The sequence below is a fragment of the Mercenaria mercenaria genome, chromosome 4 (genome assembly GCF_021730395.1).
Source record: "Mercenaria mercenaria strain notata chromosome 4, MADL_Memer_1, whole genome shotgun sequence".
Lineage (NCBI taxonomy): Eukaryota > Metazoa > Mollusca > Bivalvia > Venerida > Veneridae > Mercenaria > Mercenaria mercenaria.
In genome coordinates, this window is record NC_069364.1 from 11,843,806 (window position 1) to 11,865,222 (window position 21,417).

Below are 21,417 nucleotides of genomic sequence, written 5' to 3' on the forward strand. Positions count from 1 at the left end.
GCGTCGAAGACAGAAAAATGAGTCTTCCTCCGCACGTACAATATTCAACAGATCCAATACCAGATTGTGTTTGCTAAACATAGTCATCTGAATCCTAGCTCCGGGGTATACCGGTCCTACAATGTGACAAATACCACTAAACCTCAAAAACCATTAAATATTGGAATGATCTTCCCACACAAGTTTCCTTTCTGTGAGGCTTGAGATGGTAACATTCTACAACTTAGATAGCGTATGACACTGTACACTTGTACCAGTTAAACAGTTTTAATTTATGTACCAGTACTGTAAGCTAACCGTTCAGATTTAACGTAATCCATTTATATCGTGAACGATTGTTATAGCTCTTTGGTAAAACGTAGTAGGTAGAGGTTGAAGATGATAGTGTATCGTAAACAATTTTGCAATGAAAATCATATCCAATTATAAACTGATCCTACTGTTGTCAATTTTAGCAAGGCATTCGACAAGGTTGTTCACAGTCCATTCTCTTATCTAGCATCACAGTAGATTAAGTCAATCTCAAACGACGGCACATTTCAGAGCTGTAGTCAATGGCTGCACTTCAGACACCTTACCTGTCTGTCCTGTCTGGAGTTACCCAATAATACCTGTTTCTTTTTTTCCTCAATGAATAACTTTTCTGATTCAATAAAAGGAAAGCCAGACTGTCGACAGGATACCTTTTTATACCCGACAGAGAATTAGCCATCAGACTCGCAAATCCTACCTTGCCAATAGATTTATATGCTCTTAAACAGCGGTATCAAAAAACAAGGATAAATGTCAAACAGGGAATGCCACGTTCCAAAATCGCAGCCTCCCCAAAACGAAACTCACAGCACGCAGATGTGCACACTTCCAACACACACACATGCACACACACACACACACACACACACACACACACACACACACACACACATACAAAGCAAACACACGAGGACAAAACAAACAAATAAAGGAACACAGCAGGGCACCGCCTTGGAACGGTCAGTGGCAAAAACACCACTGGAAAGCTTAAACCGGTTTATGGTGCGCACCCAATCTCACTCTTAACCCACCACCACCACCACCACCACCATGTTCCAAAGCCACTGGACAGTGTAAATAAAAGTAATCCCCGCCAGACTGATCTATGGAAATCAACCTTGATAAATGTTAGGTGGTGCAGATAACTCGCAAAAGGAAGCCTATAATGTTCCCGTATATTATTTAAGGCACTTAGCTAAAAAGCACCAACAAATCTCCAATGATCTTATGTGGTCAAACTAGATCAATAAGATTACATCTAATTAAGGCAAATAATTCTCTGTTTCATGGAGAGAAATGATAAGAGAATCCATGAAAAGATCTTTTGGTAGCATAATACGCAACCAAGCAACATAATAGCAGACTCGGTTTTATGAGAGGTAATGAAATGTGCAACACCCCTCGAGTCCCCTAGCACCGTCTTAAGCGGAATTCTATTATAATAAAATTGAATGTTCTCCATGATCCCAAAGGACAAGAAAATATAACGTTAAGACAATTTATAGGAAAATCAACATATAAGCGAAAGTTTATTCTTTTTTAAATATAGCACTGGGCTTTTTTCATGAGATCTTTCTCTCCCTCTGTTATAACAAATGTCACCTGACTTGTACCTTCCGCATTTTATGTAATTTTGAAACATGAAAGTCTTGGCGTGCTGACCTCTTTAAACATAAATAATGATTGCAGTGCTTCCGAACGATCTTAAAAACTAAAAAACACGTTTTAAATAGTTCGTAAATTAATTATGACACGAATTTGAAGTTAAATTGCCGTCGGTGACACTTGCACGTGTTGCGTATCAGACTGCCAACAGTTAGTACGTGTTGCGTATCATAGCAAGTGTCGCGTACCATTTCAATAGTTTGTCCATTTTTCGCAAGAATTCGCGAAAAATCATTAACCAACACTGTGCATAGTTACTCTATGATAAAGATCTAACAGTTACAGATTTAAACAAGTTCGAAAAGCTACAAATTACATAGGTTTTTATGTGTAAAGAGTAATTACGTGTATCGTACCATTGCGTTTTTACAGAAATTTATCATCGGTTCGGTCAAAACCTCGAAGGTAACTCAGAAACTAGAGAGAACGTAAACAAGACACATACATCGCTGGAATGAGTATTAAAATGCGCATAGACTGCGCTATAAAACGAGCGAAATAGATGCTGTAGTTTTTACTAACCTTTGAAAATCGGTAAAAAAGTAAAAAATCCGCCATGTTGATTTCCGTGTTCCGTACCATTTTGGGTCACGTGATTCCCCACACTGTGTCAATTACATGCAAGAATAACCGATATTCATGAAAGGACTGTTTTCTTAGCATTAAGAAGCATTAAAGATGAATTTCTTGTAAGGCAAATGTAAGAAACTAAAATGCAGTTGCAATGTTGCAGAACGCATATGTAAGTAAATAACATAGCAATGTCATTTAGCAGCATGCATGTCCTGGCGGAGATTCCCTTCCATAGTCATGCACTGTAATTCAACCTACCTATATAAAAGGTGAAAAGTCCACAAATCTCCCGTTTAAGAAATGGCATATTTTCTCCTGTTACTTAAAAAAACTAGTTTCACCTTTTATATAGGTAGGTTGAATTACAGTGCATGACATGGTACGATATATGTCGGCGCGCGCGCGCTCTGCGGTGCAGGAGCGTAGCCCAAAAAATCGGGTGCCTATGTTAAAAAGTCATAAGATTGAACATCAGTGTTGCTGATCTGGTCTGCTTTTAACCGAAGAGGCTAGGAACGCATCAGTCGTGTCAAAATACATTTCTGTCAAGTGGATGAATACCCGTTAATCTAAACCCAGCGATATTTCAGGAATGAATTCTAGTGGAAATGCCCTTCCATAAATTCTCTGTCACTTTGTAAATTGACTTTTGCCGTATTATTATGCTTCTACAGAGAGCCATTAACAGTTCTATCTGAAGGTTGCATCTTGTGACAACAGTACGTGTGGAAGCAATACCAAAATACTTACACCATTCTCCTTTGCATGATCAATAGCTGCTACTGAGATATGGCTTTTGAGGTTGTACGGACCTTTCCTTTGAGGCAGTGGCTAGGGTTACGGTACCGTAATCCTAGCCTCCGATTCTAGGATTACGGAAGTTCCGTATTCCTAGACAACCCTATGAGAATAGGCTAGGATTACGGAAGTATTTAAGAGGAATCAAATATATATGTTAGGACATGCATAGATGATGCTCAGTGTTTCAATGTTTGCATAATTGTCCAACTATATCCGGGCCACATCACGAGAAGACGCTCAGTTCATGGCTTATTTCTTTTTGTTTTCAATTTCTATAAAAAAAAAATAATCGTGTTTTTTTTTTTTTTTTTTTTTGTTTTAATATTGTTGTAATTTTGTTTTTGTTTAGCATGTTTAGAGTACGTTATTATTTCATAGTCATGATTTTGCATTTTATTTCTTTCATTTTTAATTGTTCTTCTCTATTTTTTTTTTCTTTTCCCTTTCTTCTTTTCTAACCCAAATTGGCGGATCGATAACACGAAATAATACGACAGGCATAAAAAGTCGCTATTTTAACATGTTTAAGTGAAATAAGTAAGTTGACAACATCATTTATGCAGGTCCTAACATATATTTGATTTGCCTCTTAAATACTTCCGTAATCCTAGCCTATCCCCATAGGGTTGTCTAGAAATACGGAACTTCCGTAATCCTAGAATCGGAGGCTAGGATTACGGTACCGTAACCCTAGCCACTGCCTTCCTTTGAAGTATGGCTGTACGGGATGAAGTGATCAAAACATTCAATATAGTTCACCAGTTTTGTATGCAACTCCCTTAGTCCCAATCGGCGCTCCTCTTGTCATGTAGGTTTTGCAATTCACATGCGGAAATTACAGAAATTGTGGTATTGAATTGCCAAGATTTATGAATTAACTCATTATTTGTGTCTTTGTTAATTATCATCAGTAATTTCAAAAAAAATCATTGACTCTTCAATAATTGCAGGTGTTTTCTGCAATAAATGTTTTACTTTTGATCTGCCTGTTAAAAGTTTTCAGATCACAAAAGAAATGTTTGCACCTTATTTATTTGTTATTGTGCTTCCAATTATTTCATTCACAATTTAACAGGGTCCTAACAAATAACTATTAGGTTTTCAATGATTGTAAAGTCCTAAGGCTTTATATCAGTAATATCATAATTTTGTTTGTGATACTGTGACGTTTTTGGGTCCATGACTTTTTTAGCAATTTATAAAGGTTTTCGAAAGGTATAGTATGATATGAAAAGGCACTATGTCGTGGAAAAGCCATTTTGATATTGGAAGTGTGTGCTGAAAATAGGGATGTTTTATCTTACTGGCAAGATAATGAGCAAAATTGTCTAGTCCTTGCAAAACTTGGATATACAGGCAACATCCGTCCCTACAGAAAGACTATTAGGACATAAACTTCAAGACCTCTCCATAGTGTTGGCTTTCAAACAAGGAGAATTTAGACTAATCTACTAATTCTACGGCGTTAGATTTCACTTTCTAGCGCAAATTACGGTAAGCCAGTCTAAAATGGCCCAATGCGCTTGCGCACAAGTAAGTTTTGAATTCCTCTAAGACGAAAATAATTGTTCGTTTAAAATAAAGAAATATAGTGTAATACTATTCTTACAAATGTTGGAAACGGTTCAGTTATTAACAAAATGTATATATAGATATATTGTTACTATTCTTTGTTCGCAGTATTCAAGGATATGGATATGAAAGGAATCACGTTAAAATATATTTCGTTCAATTAAATGAATTTATAGTTTAACTGGTGGGTTTGTTTGCCCCGTTTGGAAGATCTGCCGGAATAAGAAGAGTTCTTCCGAGCTTCTGATAGTCAAAGATGTTAATCACGTGATCAAAACAAGGCGACAATTCGACAAAATGAGTAATAAACTAGAACAAATAAAATTTTTAGAATTTCAAATAGCACATTAACAATAAAAATATCTGAAAAAAATCATTAAAAAAAAAAAGAATGATATATTTTTCACTTCCGGCAGACGTCCGTTTGATTGGGATTTTCTTCTAAGCTTTTCTAAAGCTTCTCGGAAGCTATTCTCTTGGGCCCGTTGACAAACAAGCCTGGCAGGTGAGGTTCCCGCAAAAATTGTAAGATGCTAATTTGCCAGCTTTCACCAGGGCCAGGTTCAGTGTACAATTATTGCAGTTGTAGATTTTGAACCTTTTTAAATGAAATTCAGTAACTAGGAAATGCTTGGGCTCACAGTCCTCGGATTGGCGGAAGTTGATCATAACCTGATGATGACTTATGGATTTTGAAGTCATTAGCTCATGGTCACTGGGACTATGACCCCTAATAGGTCACAGTGACCTGCAACAGGGAAACTGTTTTTCATCTATAGCAAAACCTATCATATAACCAGATAACAATTGTTATCTATGTCTCTGATATAACTTTAAAAGGAACAGAAGCCTACTTGTTTATACCAGCGCTCAAACTCTGCATTGTGTCACAGCTGTTTCTAATCCCGTACTCGTTGTAATTTGATTTAAGCAAAATCTAATATGGTGACCTATCAATTTTCTTTTTGTTTTAGATAAGGTAGACATAACCAAAGGTATGTGCAAAGTTTGATTAAATTCTATTATGTGAAACTCGATAAAATAGCAGAAGTACCAACTTAAAATTGACAAAAATATGCAAAAATAGCCCTTGGGTCTGCTGAGCAAGTATACCTTTCGTTACAAAATCATGTTCTTTTGATTTCTCTGAGCATGTTTCAAATAGATATATTGTTTTCCGTTATAAAAATGCTTAATCAAATTTATGCTGATTATTGTACTTTACTGAAATATATTTTAGGATTACAGAAATTTTGAAAAATGTTGAAAATAGCACCATATCTAGGGGCAAATTAAATTGAAACAAAGCTGGTGACCTAGTATTTTTATTTCATTTTTCAATACATCATAACATGATCCTTTAATACAAAACATTTCATCAAAATCTATTATTGAGAAAAAAATTACGAAACTGTAGCGAGCGTCCTTAAGTTGCAACACTTTATTTTGTCAAAACGCATTAACCATTACAATGAAAATGGTTCTCACCTGACATATTTTTATATAAAACCGTTTGATTTCATTAACGTCCTAGTTTGTCAATGGACATTATTTTAAGTACTTTGTTGTACGTGGTACGGTTGTTGCTATATATTCATTTAACAACAGGCGCTGAAAACATCGAACCCTCATAAAGTAAGTAATTTGGACATGAGATTTATGAATTTTAAATCACTCAAAATCTTTTAATACTGATCAGTTTCCATGTGTTTTAACGAAAGCAAAACTATGTCTTCTTTTTAAAATATGATAGTGACTCATTTTACTGTGCCTACAGGCTGATACCCTGACATGGGTCCTATGTAAACTTCTAAATGCCATAATGGAATATAGCCGACCCGCAATTTTCTCAAACGATATTATTCTCTTGTAAGATCAGTAACATAGATTATGTAAAAACGGATCTGTTTACTCAAATCTAATCAAATGAGTAATTCTCATTTCCAACGTCTTTCATTGGGTATACAGGCAAATCCAATTCTCCTGGGTTTTTATCAAATCCTTCGATAAGGTCAACCACTTGGCTAACTTCAAGAATACGGATTCTCAGAACAAAATTTGTCCTCGACCCTATATTTCTTATAGGCAGACCCAAAAGTTAATCAGTTCTAGTAGACGGGATTTCACATCCATCAAAAATGCCTTAAAAATACGGTGTGCCTAAGAGGTCTGCCCTAAGCCCTATCATATTTCTGTTATATAAAGATTACCCATGTACCTTTTCTCCTGCGTGCATCTTCGAGTTGTCTACCTTAAGTTTATAGCTGAAATGTGGGAACAGGTGTTTGGCATGAAATTCAATCCTTAAAGTACCAGGTAGTGCACGTCTACTTAAGTAAATTCCACATTACACTCCCTATCAGCTTTATGGCTAAATATTAACCCGAGTGGATGATGCAAAATACCGTATCGTCGACAACGCTCATAACTTAGCTTAGAAGAATTTTTAAGTTTGTACGAAACGGAGACTCACACTTTTTCACATTCAGGTTCTTATACCTCGCCATCTCAATTCGTATTGTGGCTACAACACAACGAAACTTTCTTAGTGCATGATGACCTGTGACTTGGAGGAAGAACAAGTTTACAATAATAATCTACCACAAAATCTGATCTAAAAGTACAGTATGTTCCTAAGTACTTCTACCATTAATATTATTTGATCTATCTTTGTTTTAACCTTTACGGCGCTTATATAAAGTGTTGAAACGTCTTGCAAATATGTGTCAATTTATAACAACTATCACAATAACTATCACAATTCATAGCAAGCCATTCGTCAGTTTTCTCTTACATAAAGTTTCCTCGCGTTTTATGACGTTACTTTCTCAGCTTGAATAAAAGTACTTTGACAAATGTATAAATTCCGCAATATTTCAGGCCAACAGACGTGACTTTTGGATACGGTACACACGGAGAAAATGTCCCAATTCAGGTAACATTTTGCCTATATTTTCCTTATAACTTGACGGATTTTGATAAAATGAAGTGCGTCGAAGACAGAAAAATGAGTCTTCCTCCGCACGTACAATATTCAACAGATCCAATACCAGATTGTGTTTGCTAAACATAGTCATCTGAATCCTAGCTCCGGGGTATACCGGTCCTACAATGTGACAAATACCACTAAACCTCAAAAACCATTAAATATTGGAATGATCTTCCCACACAAGTTTCCTTTCTGTGAGGCTTGAGATGGTAACATTCTACAACTTAGATAGCGTATGACACTGTACACTTGTACCAGTTAAACAGTTTTAATTTATGTACCAGTACTGTAAGCTAACCGTTCAGATTTAACGTAATCCATTTATATCGTGAACGATTGTTATAGCTCTTTGGTAAAACGTAGTAGGTAGAGGTTGAAGATGATAGTGTATCGTAAACAATTTTGCAATGAAAATCATATCCAATTATAAACTGATCCTACTGTTGTCAATTTTAGCAAGGCATTCGACAAGGTTGTTCACAGTCCATTCTCTTATCTAGCATCACAGTAGATTAAGTCAATCTCAAACGACGGCACATTTCAGAGCTGTAGTCAATGGCTGCACTTCAGACACCTTACCTGTCTGTCCTGTCTGGAGTTACCCAATAATACCTGTTTCTTTTTTCCTCAATGAATAACAATTTTCTGATTCAATAAAAGGAAAGCCAGACTGTCGACAGGATACCTTTTTATACCCGACAGAGAATTAGCCATCAGACTCGCAAATCCTACCTTGCCAATAGATTTATATGCTCTTAAACAGCGGTATCAAAAAACAAGGATAAATGTCAAACAGGGAATGCCACGTTCCAAAATCGCAGCCTCCCCAAAACGAAACTCACAGCACGCAGATGTGCACACTTCCAACACACACACATGCACACACACACACACACACACACACACACACACACACACACACACACACACAAAGCAAACACACGAGGACAAAACAAACAAATAAAGGAACACAGCAGGGCACCGCCTTGGAACGGTCAGTGGCAAAAACACCACTGGAAAGCTTAAACCGGTTTATGGTGCGCACCCAATCTCACTCTTAACCCACCACCACCACCACCACCACCATGTTCCAAAGCCACTGGACAGTGTAAATAAAAGTAATCCCCGCCAGACTGATCTATGGAAATCAACCTTGATAAATGTTAGGTGGTGCAGATAACTCGCAAAAGGAAGCCTATAATGTTCCCGTATATTATTTAAGGCACTTAGCTAAAAAGCACCAACAAATCTCCAATGATCTTATGTGGTCAAACTAGATCAATAAGATTACATCTAATTAAGGCAAATAATTCTCTGTTTCATGGAGAGAAATGATAAGAGAATCCATGAAAAGATCTTTTGGTAGCATAATACGCAACCAAGCAACATAATAGCAGACTCGGTTTTATGAGAGGTAATGAAATGTGCAACACCCCTCGAGTCCCCTAGCACCGTCTTAAGCGGAATTCTATTATAATAAAATTGAATGTTCTCCATGATCCCAAAGGACAAGAAAATATAACGTTAAGACAATTTATAGGAAAATCAACATATAAGCGAAAGTTTATTCTTTTTTAAATATAGCACTGGGCTTTTTTCATGAGATCTTTCTCTCCCTCTGTTATAACAAATGTCACCTGACTTGTACCTCCGTATTCAGCTAAGATTGCATTCATGGCATTGGAGTATTCCATAAACTTTAAATAAAGAGAAGTGTTTTCGTTGCGACAGTATCAGAAGATAAATAGATATGGAGAGCATTCCTACTCACTAATGGACCATCCCTTCTGTCATGGTATTTGCCCTCCCATCATGCCACCAATCTGGTTTGAGCGACGCTTCCAGGGCACAAACCCGCCGGTCTAGTGTGGGTCTCTTCGCATGGCGTATAGTAGCAGTCTCCAATGAGTATTGATCCATATATACTTTGGCACCACTTATTTACAGTCAATGTACAGTCAATGTTTGCACCATCTATGTAGATGTACAGCCAAGTGAATTTTTAAGGAATGATAACTTATGATCGACTATCATTTTCATATATTTTCACTATTTCATTGATGATAAGATATTAAGATTTAAAATGTACTGTAAATGTCTTTTGGGCACTTTTTCACAAGATTTCAAGATTGTCAAGATTTTATGTCAAAGTCAGAACAAATAAAAAACATTAATCACAGTAACAGAACATATTTAACTATGTGTGAATGTAAAATTTGGTGTTAGAATGTAAAATCTAAATGTTTTTTCTACTTTATTTAGTTTGACTAAACTTACTAAAAGGTATAGGCCTATTTAAGTACTTAAATACAGCTTAAGAAATATATCAGTTTTTGGTCATGATACTAGAGTTAATGGTGAATGAGTAATCAAATTAATACAAGAAGCTATTTATCAGTGTGAGAAAGAAAGTCTGGTGTGCTTAACTGACTACTTATATTTTACAAAATAAGGCAAGTCTTTCCAATATTGCTTTGTTTTGCTGTTTATAAGCTGAATTTGGATTTCTGCAGTAATATGGCTTTACGTGTTTACAATTTAAAAGGTAATGAAACTCATCGTCTAACTGATTGTCATCACATAGAGTACAGACAGGTAAACTTCTATCTGTGATTTTAAAAAATATCCTTTTCAACTGCATGGTAGTTTGTAGTTCATTCATCTAAACTTAATTAAAGAGTGCTTATTAGGCACTGAGGCTTTTTTTATCACACGGTACCAAGCACTCCGGCAGAAATTTATTACCCTCATTTCTAAACTATATGGCAAAATATTTTAAGATACTGTTCAAAAACAAAGTCAGCCTTAAAAATACGGTAATTCAAACGTTTACTTAAAGTCTGAACGGCATTCTTCCCATTCTGAACAAATTTATTATGAAGTCTAGCATTAATTAACTTGTTTCTTAAAGCTAACAGAACAACCAACCGACTGATCTAACCAGTAATTAGATAAACCATTGCAAGGCTGTATTTATAAGATTTTTTTTCACACAAAACATATCAAAGAGTTCTTAACATTATTTCTAACAAACAATGAAGATATAGTCTTATAGGAGTTACACTAAATTCACCATAGGTCATAAAATTTTATGTACTCTGCTTGATTTTAAAATTCCAGCTGAAACTGATCAATAATATATCTCAACAGAAATTTCTGACAACTCTCCGATTAAAACTTTGTGTATTGAACTTGTTCTAATGGTTTGTTCTAATCGAGCATTCCAATGGATGCTCTTGATTTTGACTTACAATTTCCGAGTGGGGTTAAAAGTTTACGGATTGGATTAAAATTACGTAAACATGTCCTTATTTTAATAATGAAAATTATAAATGATTAACGAAATTAAAAACAGGTAAAGAAAGTCATGTTTTTAATATTTTATTAATGTATCAAGTGCACTTTTGCACATTGAAGAGAGCAGTGAATGTGTATTCGGATAGCTGAAGTGAATCGGATATGTAAAAGGGCAGCAAATGACAGGTCGTCAGACAAGGGATACACTGTCACACATAAATCACATTCTGAATAGACACACCAACAAAAGGTTTTAAGACAAGAAACGTGAAAGTACATTAATATGAAATTAGGCGATGCCTATCTGACGGGAAACCTAGTCAGAACTCATATAAATTGTTCTTGGCAGTGGCTAGGGTTACGGTACCGTAATCCTAGCCTCCGATTTTAGGATTACGGAAGTTCCGTATTCCTAGACAACCCTATGAGAATAGGCTAGGATTACGGAAGTATTTAAGAGGAATCAAATATATATGTTAAGACATGCATAGATGATGCTCAGTGTTTCAATGTTTGCATAATTGTCCAACTATATCCGGGCCACATCACGAGAAGACGCTCACTTCATGGCTTATTTCTTTTTGTTTTCAATTTCTATAAAAAAAAAATAATCGTGTTTTTTTTTTTTTTTTTTTTTTTTAATATTGTTGTAATTTTGTTTTTGTTTAGCATGTTTAGAGTACGTTATTATTTCATAGTCATGATTTTGCATTTTATTTCTTTCATTTTTAATTGTTCTTCTCTATTTTTTTTCTTTTCCCTTTCTTCTTTTCTAACCCAAATTGGCGGATCGATAACACGAAATAATACGACAGGCATAAAAAGTCGCTATTTTAACATGTTTAAGTGAAATAAGTAAGTTGACAACATCATTTATGCAGGTCCTAACATATATTTGATTTGCCTCTTAAATACTTCCGTAATCCTAGCCTATCCCCATAGGGTTGTCTAGAAATACGGAACTTCCGTAATCCTAGAATCGGAGGCTAGGATTACGGTACCGTAACCCTAGCCACTGCCATTGTTCTTTCTGATATTTTCAGTATTTAAGCCAGACGGTTTTGCTCTTGTTATGAAAATAAGGAACAAAGGCAAATGTTTTAAAATTTGTCGTTTTAAATGAACATAGATCTAATCATTTCTTCAAATGTGTCAAGACTAGACTGACGATGGAAAGTAGTGTTCATGCATGAGTTAAAGATAAAAGTAATATTTGCGTGCTCAGAATCTAGTCTCAAAAATGCACCAGAGGCCACCATTTACATACTTATATTTAAAATTGTCCAGTATACCCCCTTTGGTACATACCTTCACCAGGGGTCGCGCTGTCTGTCGCCAATGGCGCCAAATGCGCCGATTTACAAAATCTGGTGCTAATTTGGATCAATTGGCGAAAGTCTCTGGCGACAACAAAGCAAAGATCGGGCCGAGGCATTTTTTTTTCAATGACACCAAGGATCATCCTACATCGTCGATGTAAAGTCGGCCACTTCGCCTAATTCTCGCAGCCGGGCAAAATCCGAATCGCCGAGTTTTTCACACTGTTGTAATCTGTTTACTTAAAGTTGTAAAACTTGATGCACACACAGCGTAATACAATAGATATAAATTATTGATAAATCCAAGCTTAACTCCGCCTATTCGCCTGTCAAACTTCAACCAATCATAGCGTTAATATCCCACTGTAGTTTATCAATATTGTAAGCCGCTGCCATTTTGAAAATTTTGAATTTTAATTCTCAAGTTTATAACCAACATTTTTTTCCAAGTGTAAAGTTCTAGTCAATGATTTTTTGAGAAAATAGTTCAAGTTGCAATGTATGTGGAAGGGAGGGGAGATTTATAAGCAACATATGCTTTTCCATGTCTTTCAATTTGAACCTCAAAACTTTTGTTCAAAAGTTACAGGCAGAACACTGGTTAACTATACACATTAATGATTTCTGTTCCAATATTTGCAAAATTCATGATAAATGATTATAAAAAAAATTAAAACTGGGCCAAAAAAAAGAAGCATCTGGCGGGGATCGAACTCCAGACCTTGTGCATGTGAAGCATGTACGCTAACCATTGGACCTTAGGGAACTGTGGCGTGATGAAGGCAAAATTATGTATATAAATAAATGTTGGTAAGGCAGCGTGACGAGATTCGTTTCACATTGACATTTATGTAATTAATTTACTGGCTTTTCTACATAAAAAAATAAACTGGCGATGATTTTGTTATTCAAACACTACTGTAATGTACATTATTACTCAATAATAAAAAAAACAATGGCTTTGACTAAAAACAGATCTGGTGCGCCTGTGATATATTACAGACTCCGGTATATACCGGATTCAAGCAATTTAAACGAAAAGTATCTTAAAAGTATATATTTTGTAACCATGGTGATACTAACCCAAACCTATACACCTAATGCATGCGGACATGCAAAAATTTGCGTATTTTTGTCGTGCGCTCCAATGGGTAATCACTTCCGGGCATGCACAGAACGGCTGCACCAGATCTGTAATGAGAAACATTCGAAAAACAATAATCGGGACACTTGAATCATCCGTAAACTCGTTACATAAGTACAATGAAGAAACCCGAATAACACCGATTCTGTTTTCTTTTTCACATGTCTATAACGGTAATGTGGCGCCGGTAGCTATGCTTACGATTGTAAGCAGTTTTATTTTATCGAATGTCGTCCTGAAAATTATTTACTGCGAACTTCGCGGCAGCAGTTCCGGGAATCATGGGTAGAATACTAGAAAACAACAACAACAAAATGGTGGTAGTATATAATAGAAAATATTCCCAAGTCGAACGGTATATAGGTTTACTTTGACATATACAGGTATACATTATCTATAGACGGAAAAACCTTGGGTTTTCCCGAATGAATTTTTATCACTCCCTGGCATAGTTTGCAGTTTGAGTACTTCTCTGCAGTGTCAGTCAGGTCACCAGGAAGGATGTCATTGAAAGAGTATCTAAAACACATATTTTAGAATGTACAAATGAATTTACAATACAAAAATCGGCATTATCCAGGCTGTTGTTTGTACCGCGGGACAAATCGTCGCCTCAACGCGAAACTAGTCTATGTGTATATAGAAATAGAAGCAGATAGACTAGTTTCGCGTTGAGGCCACGAAATATATTTTGGTTCAATTTTCACCACCTTGATGGGTGTTTATTCCGTTAACACCTAGACTGTGTTACGAACACAAGAATCAGTTAATCAGTGTGATGCTTGTTACTATAAATAATGTTACTCACCTGATGTAAAAGGACTCCTCAGGTCAAATATCCAGTTTAAGAGAAAGTGATTGAAACTTAGGGTACGATACAGGGAAAGCTTTACAAATCTATGGGCGTCGCAACAGTGCCAGTTCTAACCCAGTACTAACAGACATTGAAAGAAAACAAATAGATAACAATTTGGCTTCAAAGTTGCATATTTAACGTTCGTGACAAGCCATTACTGTGCGTTGTTGGCATAAAAAATAAATGTGTTTACAGACTCCAGCATAATTGTGGCATGCAGTAACAATTGTTTAGCTTTATACTGTTAGTGCAAGTACCGTTAATGCCAGACATGTTAGGTCCATGCTTAATATGTTTACATTATCAGGGCTTCCATTAAGGGGCGTCCCGGCGTAAAATACGCCAAAAATTATGATCCGTACGCCAATACACAATGTCAGAGGCGTACAAAGGACTTCCGATATTTTCAAAGGACTACAAAATCAATACATCGTGACATAACTTCACTCGAATGACTCGATTAGCTCCGCCCCATAACTAATCAAAGTGGTTTAACTCTTGATTGACAGCCTCGTAAAAACTGCCGGCATTGTTTGAAGTGTGAGACTAGTGTGAAAGCATCGTATTTGATAGAGGCCGTCTGTAAATGTAAACCGTTATAAATCCAGATCAGTTGACATGTTTAGAAGGCGCTGTTAATTGCCGACAATAAAACATTACATGCATTTGGCTCGGATTAAGTTGATGAAACAAGCTACGAAGTCGGAAGACAGAGTAACTAATTTTACAAAATTTATTGATAATTCCAGCACAAAAAACCTCAGCAAGTAACTATATTCTTCTACTAGAAGAAGTTCTAGCAAATGACATTTCACATCCAGTTTAAATAAAAACATTTTTTTCAAATTGGTAATAAATCTGCTACTTACTTTGTATTTTCGTAAATGATAAATCCTACTTTCACACTTTTTTTTTTTCTAGAAAAAAGAAAAAACCCAAAAAAACCCATTCAATTTGTCTTCTATTAAGAATGATATCTCTCACACATTTTGATGAATAGCCTGAAACAAACACAAGCACATGGCAGCTAAACGTAGGCAAAATTTTCCTGTATTGATTTTCTTTGATGTGGGATGAAAGTTAACTGGTTTGGTGAATGACGTAATTTGACATAATTCTACTCCAAGTAAAATGTACTTTAGATTTTTTAAAGTGGATTTTCATTATGTAGCTGAACAACATGCAGTAAGTCTGTTGATTTTAATAGAAATGCTCACTGTTGCTATTACGTATAATGAAACAATAAAATATTTTTTTTTGTAAAATAAAATATTTTCTAATCATTCTAGTGGTCCTTTTCTCTAAATTCTATTACTTTACACATTGTTTTGAACCAGTTGGATATGATGATGATACTAATGACGATGATGATGATGATATTGAAGGTCATTGTACGAAGTGAAACTACCTAAGACTCCAAGAAAATTTAAGAGGGACTCCAAAATTTGAATGTTAGGCAGTCCTGACTCCATGAAATTGAATCTTAATGGAAGCCCTGCATTATCTAGTGGTTGTTAAGTTAATTGCCTGGAGAAGTTGAAGCATCTCACTGACCTATTTCATCGCCTATTATACTCCGGTCTTTTGTACTGCTTCATAAAATTGTACCTTTTTATTCAAATTTTGTCATTTTCCGAATCATACCTATCCCCAAAAGTATTCCAAGTCCCATTTTCTATAATATATATACATCTACAGGGTTTTCCCTAAGATTTTTCATTTGGGGGACATGATGTCCCTTATGTTTGCATTTTAGGGGACATACACATGATTTTGGGGGACATTTTCAATGTTGTTGAGAAGTTTTAACTGTAGTTTTGTCCTGTATTGTATAACAACAAAATATGGAATAAAAACAGTGAAAGTCAGTTCATGTTCTTTATTTATCATTTTTATGCCCCCGAAGGGAGGCATATAGTTTTTGAACCGTCTGTCGTCTGTCCGCAATTTTCGTGTCTGGTCCATATCTTTGTCATTCATGCATGGATTTTGAAATTATTGGGCATGAATGTGTACCACAGTAAGACGACATGTCACGCGCAAGACCCAGGTCCGTAGGTCAAAGGTCCTAAACTCTAACATCAGCCATACATGTAACTATTCATTCAAAGTGCCATCGGGGGCATGTGTCATCCTATGGAGACAGCTCTTGTTAAAACTGTAAATTTTTAGCTCACCTGTCACAAAGTGACAAGGTGAGCTTTTGTGATCGCGCGGCGTCCGTCGTCCATCGTCCGTCCGTGCGTGCGTCCGTGCGTCTGTAAACTTTTGCTTGTGACCACTCTAGAGGTCACATTTTTCATGGGATCTTTATGAAAGTTGGTCAGAATGTTCATCTTGATGATATCTAGGTCAAGTTCGAAACTGGGTCACGTGCCGTCAAAAACTAGGTCAGTAGGTCTAAAAATAGAAAAACCTTGTGACCTCTCTAGAGGCCATATATTTCACAAGATCTTCATGAAAATTGGTCAGAATGTTCACCTTGATGATATCTAGGTCAAGTTCGAAACTGGGTCATGTGGGGTCAAAAACTAGGTCAGTAGGTCTAAAAATAGAAAAACCTTGTGACCTCTCTAGAGGCCATATTTTTCATGAGATCTTCATGAATATTGGTCAGAATGTTCACCTTGATGATATCTAGGTCAAGTTCGAAACTGGGTCACGTGGGGTCAAAAACTAGGTCATTAGGTCTAAAAATAGAAAAACCTTGTGACCTCTCTAGAGGCCATATTTCTCAATGGATCTTCATGAAAATTGGTCAGAATGTTCACCTTGATGATATCTAGGTCAAGTTTGAAACTGGGTCACATGGGGGTAAAAACTAGGTCAGTAGATCTAAAAATAGAAAAACCTTGTGACCTCTCTAGAGGCCATATTTTTCATGAGATCTTCATGAATATTGGTCAGAATGTTCACCTTGATGATATCTAGGTCAAGTTCGATACTGGGTCATGTTGGATCAAAAACTAGGTCAGTAGGTCTAAAAATAGAAAAACCTTGTGACCTCTCTAGAGGCCATATTTCTCAATGGATCTTCATGAAAATTGGTCAGAATGTTCACCTTGATGATATCTAGGTCAAGTTCGAAACTGGGTCACGTGCGGTCAAAAACTAGGTCAGTAGGTCTAAAAATAGAAAAACCTTGTGACCTCTCTAGAGGCCATATTTTTCAATGGATCTTCAGGAAAATTGGTCAGAATGTTTACCTTGATGATATCTAGATCAAGTTTGAAACTGGGTCACGTGGGGTTAAAAACTAGGTCAGTAGATCTAAAAATAGAAAAACCTTGTGACCTCTCTAGAGGCCATATTTTTCATGAGATCTTCATGAATATTGGTCAGAATGTTCACCTTGATGATATCTAGGTCAGGTTCGAAACTGGGTCACGTGGGGTCAAAAACTAGGTCAGTAGGTCTAAAAATAGAAAAACCTTGTGACCTCTCTAGAGGCCATATTTCTCAATGGATCTTCATGAAAACTGGTGAGAATGTTCAGCTTGATGATATCTAGGTCAGGTTCGTAACTGGGTCATGTGCGGTCAAAAACTAGGTCAGTAGGTCGAAAAATAGAAAAACCTTGTGACCTCTCTAGAGGCAATATTTTTCATGAGATCTTCATGAAAATTGGTGAGAATGTTCACCTTGATGATATCTAGGTCAAGTTTAAAAGTGGGTCACGTGCCTTCAAAAACTAGGTCATTAGGTCAAATAATAGAAAAAGCTTGTGACCTCTCTAGAGGCCATATTTTTCAATGGATCTTCATGAAAATTGGTCAGAATTTTTTATCTTGATGATATCTAGGTCACATGTGCTCAAAAACTAGGTCACTATGTCAAATAATAGAAATAACGACGTCATACTCAGTTCAACACTTGGTCATGTGGGGATAGGTGAGCGATTCAGGACCATCATGGTCCTCTTGTTAAACTTTTATTTTCATGATACAGGTGACTCTGATACATGTAACATTTCGACGTTCTTTCATGCCCCTAAAAGCCCTACAGGCAACCAGGACTCGCAAAAATGGTGCGAGTCACATAGACGCTTATTAAAATGTACTGTTTAAAGCATCTTGCTTTTAAACTAACGAAAAAGAACTACGAGAAAGAAATTATCGGAAAGGACTTTTTGCGCGACATCGAGGTCGCACTCCTGCAGATTTTTGGGGACATGACTGCCAAAAATCGCGTAATCCCGCGCTTTTACCGCGGTAAGGAAAACCCTGTATCTATCCCGCAAAGAAAGCCTTTTTTCCGGGGAAATCTTCCTTTTCAATCAAATTTTGTCATTTTCAAAATCATACCTACCCCCAAAAGTATTCCAAGCCCCATTTTCTAAACATATCTATCCCCCAAAGACAACCCTTTTCTGGGGGAAACCTTCCCTCTTGCAAGGCATGATAGTTTGTTGGTTTTCATTATTTCTCTCTCCTTATAATTTAGTCCGGTCTTTTGTTGTACCGGTACAATAAAGGTCGTCGTCACCTTATGTACCGCTTATTAAAATCGTACTTTTTCATTTAAATTTTGTCATTTCAAAAACATACCTACCCCCAAAAGTATTTCAAGCCCCATTTTCTATATTATAATATATATATATATATATATATATATATATATATATATCCCCCAAAGAAAACCCTTTTCCCGGGGAAATCTTCCCCTCAGAAGGCATTAATATTCATGAACAGTTTGTTTAGGAATTCTCTCTCCTTATATATAGTCCGGTCTTTTGTACCGGTACAAAAAACAAGAATATTATATAGTGAACGTAGTTATTTTCCTACATTATATACTTATCATTTTGTGATGGGAATAAACGAAACGGTGCTGCAAAATGTCTGTATGAAGATTCATCATGGTCTTAGCTTATCAATCATGCCCATTCTAAAAATGTGTCGGCGATTTAATCCATTTACATAGAAAAATGTTGCCACAGTTATTCTATCAAAATGCTTGATGTTTTGTGTCCAAAACAGATGTCTAATTCTATAAGGCCACTGTGATGCAGAACCAATTATGTCCTGAATTAAACTCCACAATTCATAAATTGCACAATTTTTTTCTCTATCCATCTCAAACACTAACTAATTCTGCACGTTTGTTAGAACACAAATGCTAATTAAGGGTCCAAAGAGTATTATGAATTCAGGAGGAAATAAAACACGGCCCAGATTACATTATACATGTTTGCGATGCATCAAGGGAAGGCAGTCTGACCGGTACAAATAAGTTTGTTGCCTATTATACTCCAGTCTTTTGTACCGCTTAGTAAAATCGTACTTTTCAATCAAATTTTGTCATTTTCAAAATCATACCTACCCCCAAAAGTATTCCAAGCCCCATTTTCTAAACATATCTATCCCCCAAAGACAACCCTTTTCTGGGGGAAACCTTCCCTCTTGCAAGGCATGATAGTTTGTTGGTTTTCATTATTTCTCTCTCCTTATAATTTAGTCCGGTCTTTTGTTGTACCGGTACAATAAAGGTCGTCGTCACCTATTATACTCCGGCCTTATGTACCGCTTATTAAAATCGTACTTTTTCATTTAAATTTTGTCATTTCAAAATCATATCTACCCCCAAAAGTATTTCAAGCCCCGTTTTCTATATTATAATATATATATATATATCCCCCAAAGAAAACCCTTTTCCCGGGGAAATCTTCCCCTCAGAAGGCATTAATATTCATGAACAGTTTGTTTAGGAATTCACTCTCCTTATATATAGTCCGGTCTTTTGTACCGGTACAAAAAACAGGAATATTATATAGTGAACGTAGTTATTTTCCTACATTATATACTCCGATATTTTGTACCGGTTCAAAAAACAGGAGTAATAATACGTTTTAGGCGGTTGAATAGATCACATGATTAATTGCAAAATACGGTCATGACCAAGTAACTGCTAACATTGACGGAATAAAACGTGAACCAGTCATATTCTATTCTGGAAAGTAGGCCAGAATTTATTTGTACCGCAGTACAAATAACAGGATAATGCCCAAAAATCTATCTTAGTAAAAGAGAGAAGCAATTAAGCTTTATGGAAACTGGAGTGTATTTCCATTCATTGATAGATTTAAGAACTTTCGCCGGAAGTTACCAAGGCACATGTACATAGCAGCATAGAAGTCATTTCACTGCAGTGAAGAGAGAACATTATTTGATTGTGAGACTTGCTTTAGCACCCCTGAGAATCAACACTACGGAATGAATTACATTGTCACCTTAACAAAATGACCTTCTTATGAAAGTTAGTTACATACTCACATTGATTCTGTAGAGTTGATACCATGACGTCTAAATTATTTCGAAATTTTTATCTTCTCGGTCACTTTTTAGCTCGACTGTACAAAGTATATGGAGAGCTATCCTACTCAACCTGGCATCGGCGTCGATGTCAGCGTCCTTCCACGTCCCCACCTTGGTTAAAGTTTTTTTACACTTTCTCTTTTTTCTCCTTATCTCTGTAATTACTTGATGGATTTGTTTCAAACTTAAAATAGTTATTCCTCATCATCACCCACATCATATGGCACAAGGGCCATAACTCTCTCACCAATATTTCATGAATTATCCCCCCTTTTTACTTAGAATTTCAGTTTAAAGTTTTGATGCACTTTCACTTTATCTTAATTATTACTAAATGGATTTGATTCAAACAGAAAGTAGTTGTTCCACATCATCTCCCACATCATATGATACAAGGTCCATAATTCTGGTAGCAATATTTAATGAATTATCCCTCACCTTTACTTAGAATTTCGGGTTAAAGTTTTGATGCACTTTCACTCTTTATCAGTTATTACTAAATGGATTTGATTCAAACTTAAAACAGTTGTTCAACATCATCACTCACATCATATGACACAAGGGCCATAACTCTTGCACCAATATTTGATGAATTATCTCCCCTTTTTACTTAGAATTACAGGTTAAAGTTTTGGTGCACTTTCACTCTATCTCAGTTATTACTAAATGGATTTGATTCAAACTTAAAATAGTTGTTCCACCTTATCACCCACATCATATGACACAAGGTTCATAACTCTGGCACCAATTTTTCATGAATTATGCCCACTTTTACTTAGAATTTTAGGTTAATTTTGATGCATTTTCACTATATCTTAGTAATTACTAAATGGATTTGATTCAAACTTGGAAGG

General features: G+C 36.0%; 1 protein-coding gene across 2 annotated transcripts in view; it reads left to right on the plus strand.

Annotated features, from left to right (window-relative positions):
* Positions 1 to 10,861: 10,861 nt before the first annotated feature.
* LOC123551012 (activating molecule in BECN1-regulated autophagy protein 1A-like) overlaps positions 10,862 to 21,417 on the plus strand; it is a 34,068-nt gene continuing 23,512 nt past the window's right edge. The window contains exon 1 of one of the 2 annotated variants that reach the window (XM_045339606.2): positions 10,862 to 10,988. The gene's annotated coding sequence lies outside the window, so the exon portion shown is untranslated. The remainder of the gene's footprint in view (positions 10,989 to 21,417) is intronic. The other variant, XM_053540447.1, reaches the window with a different exon arrangement.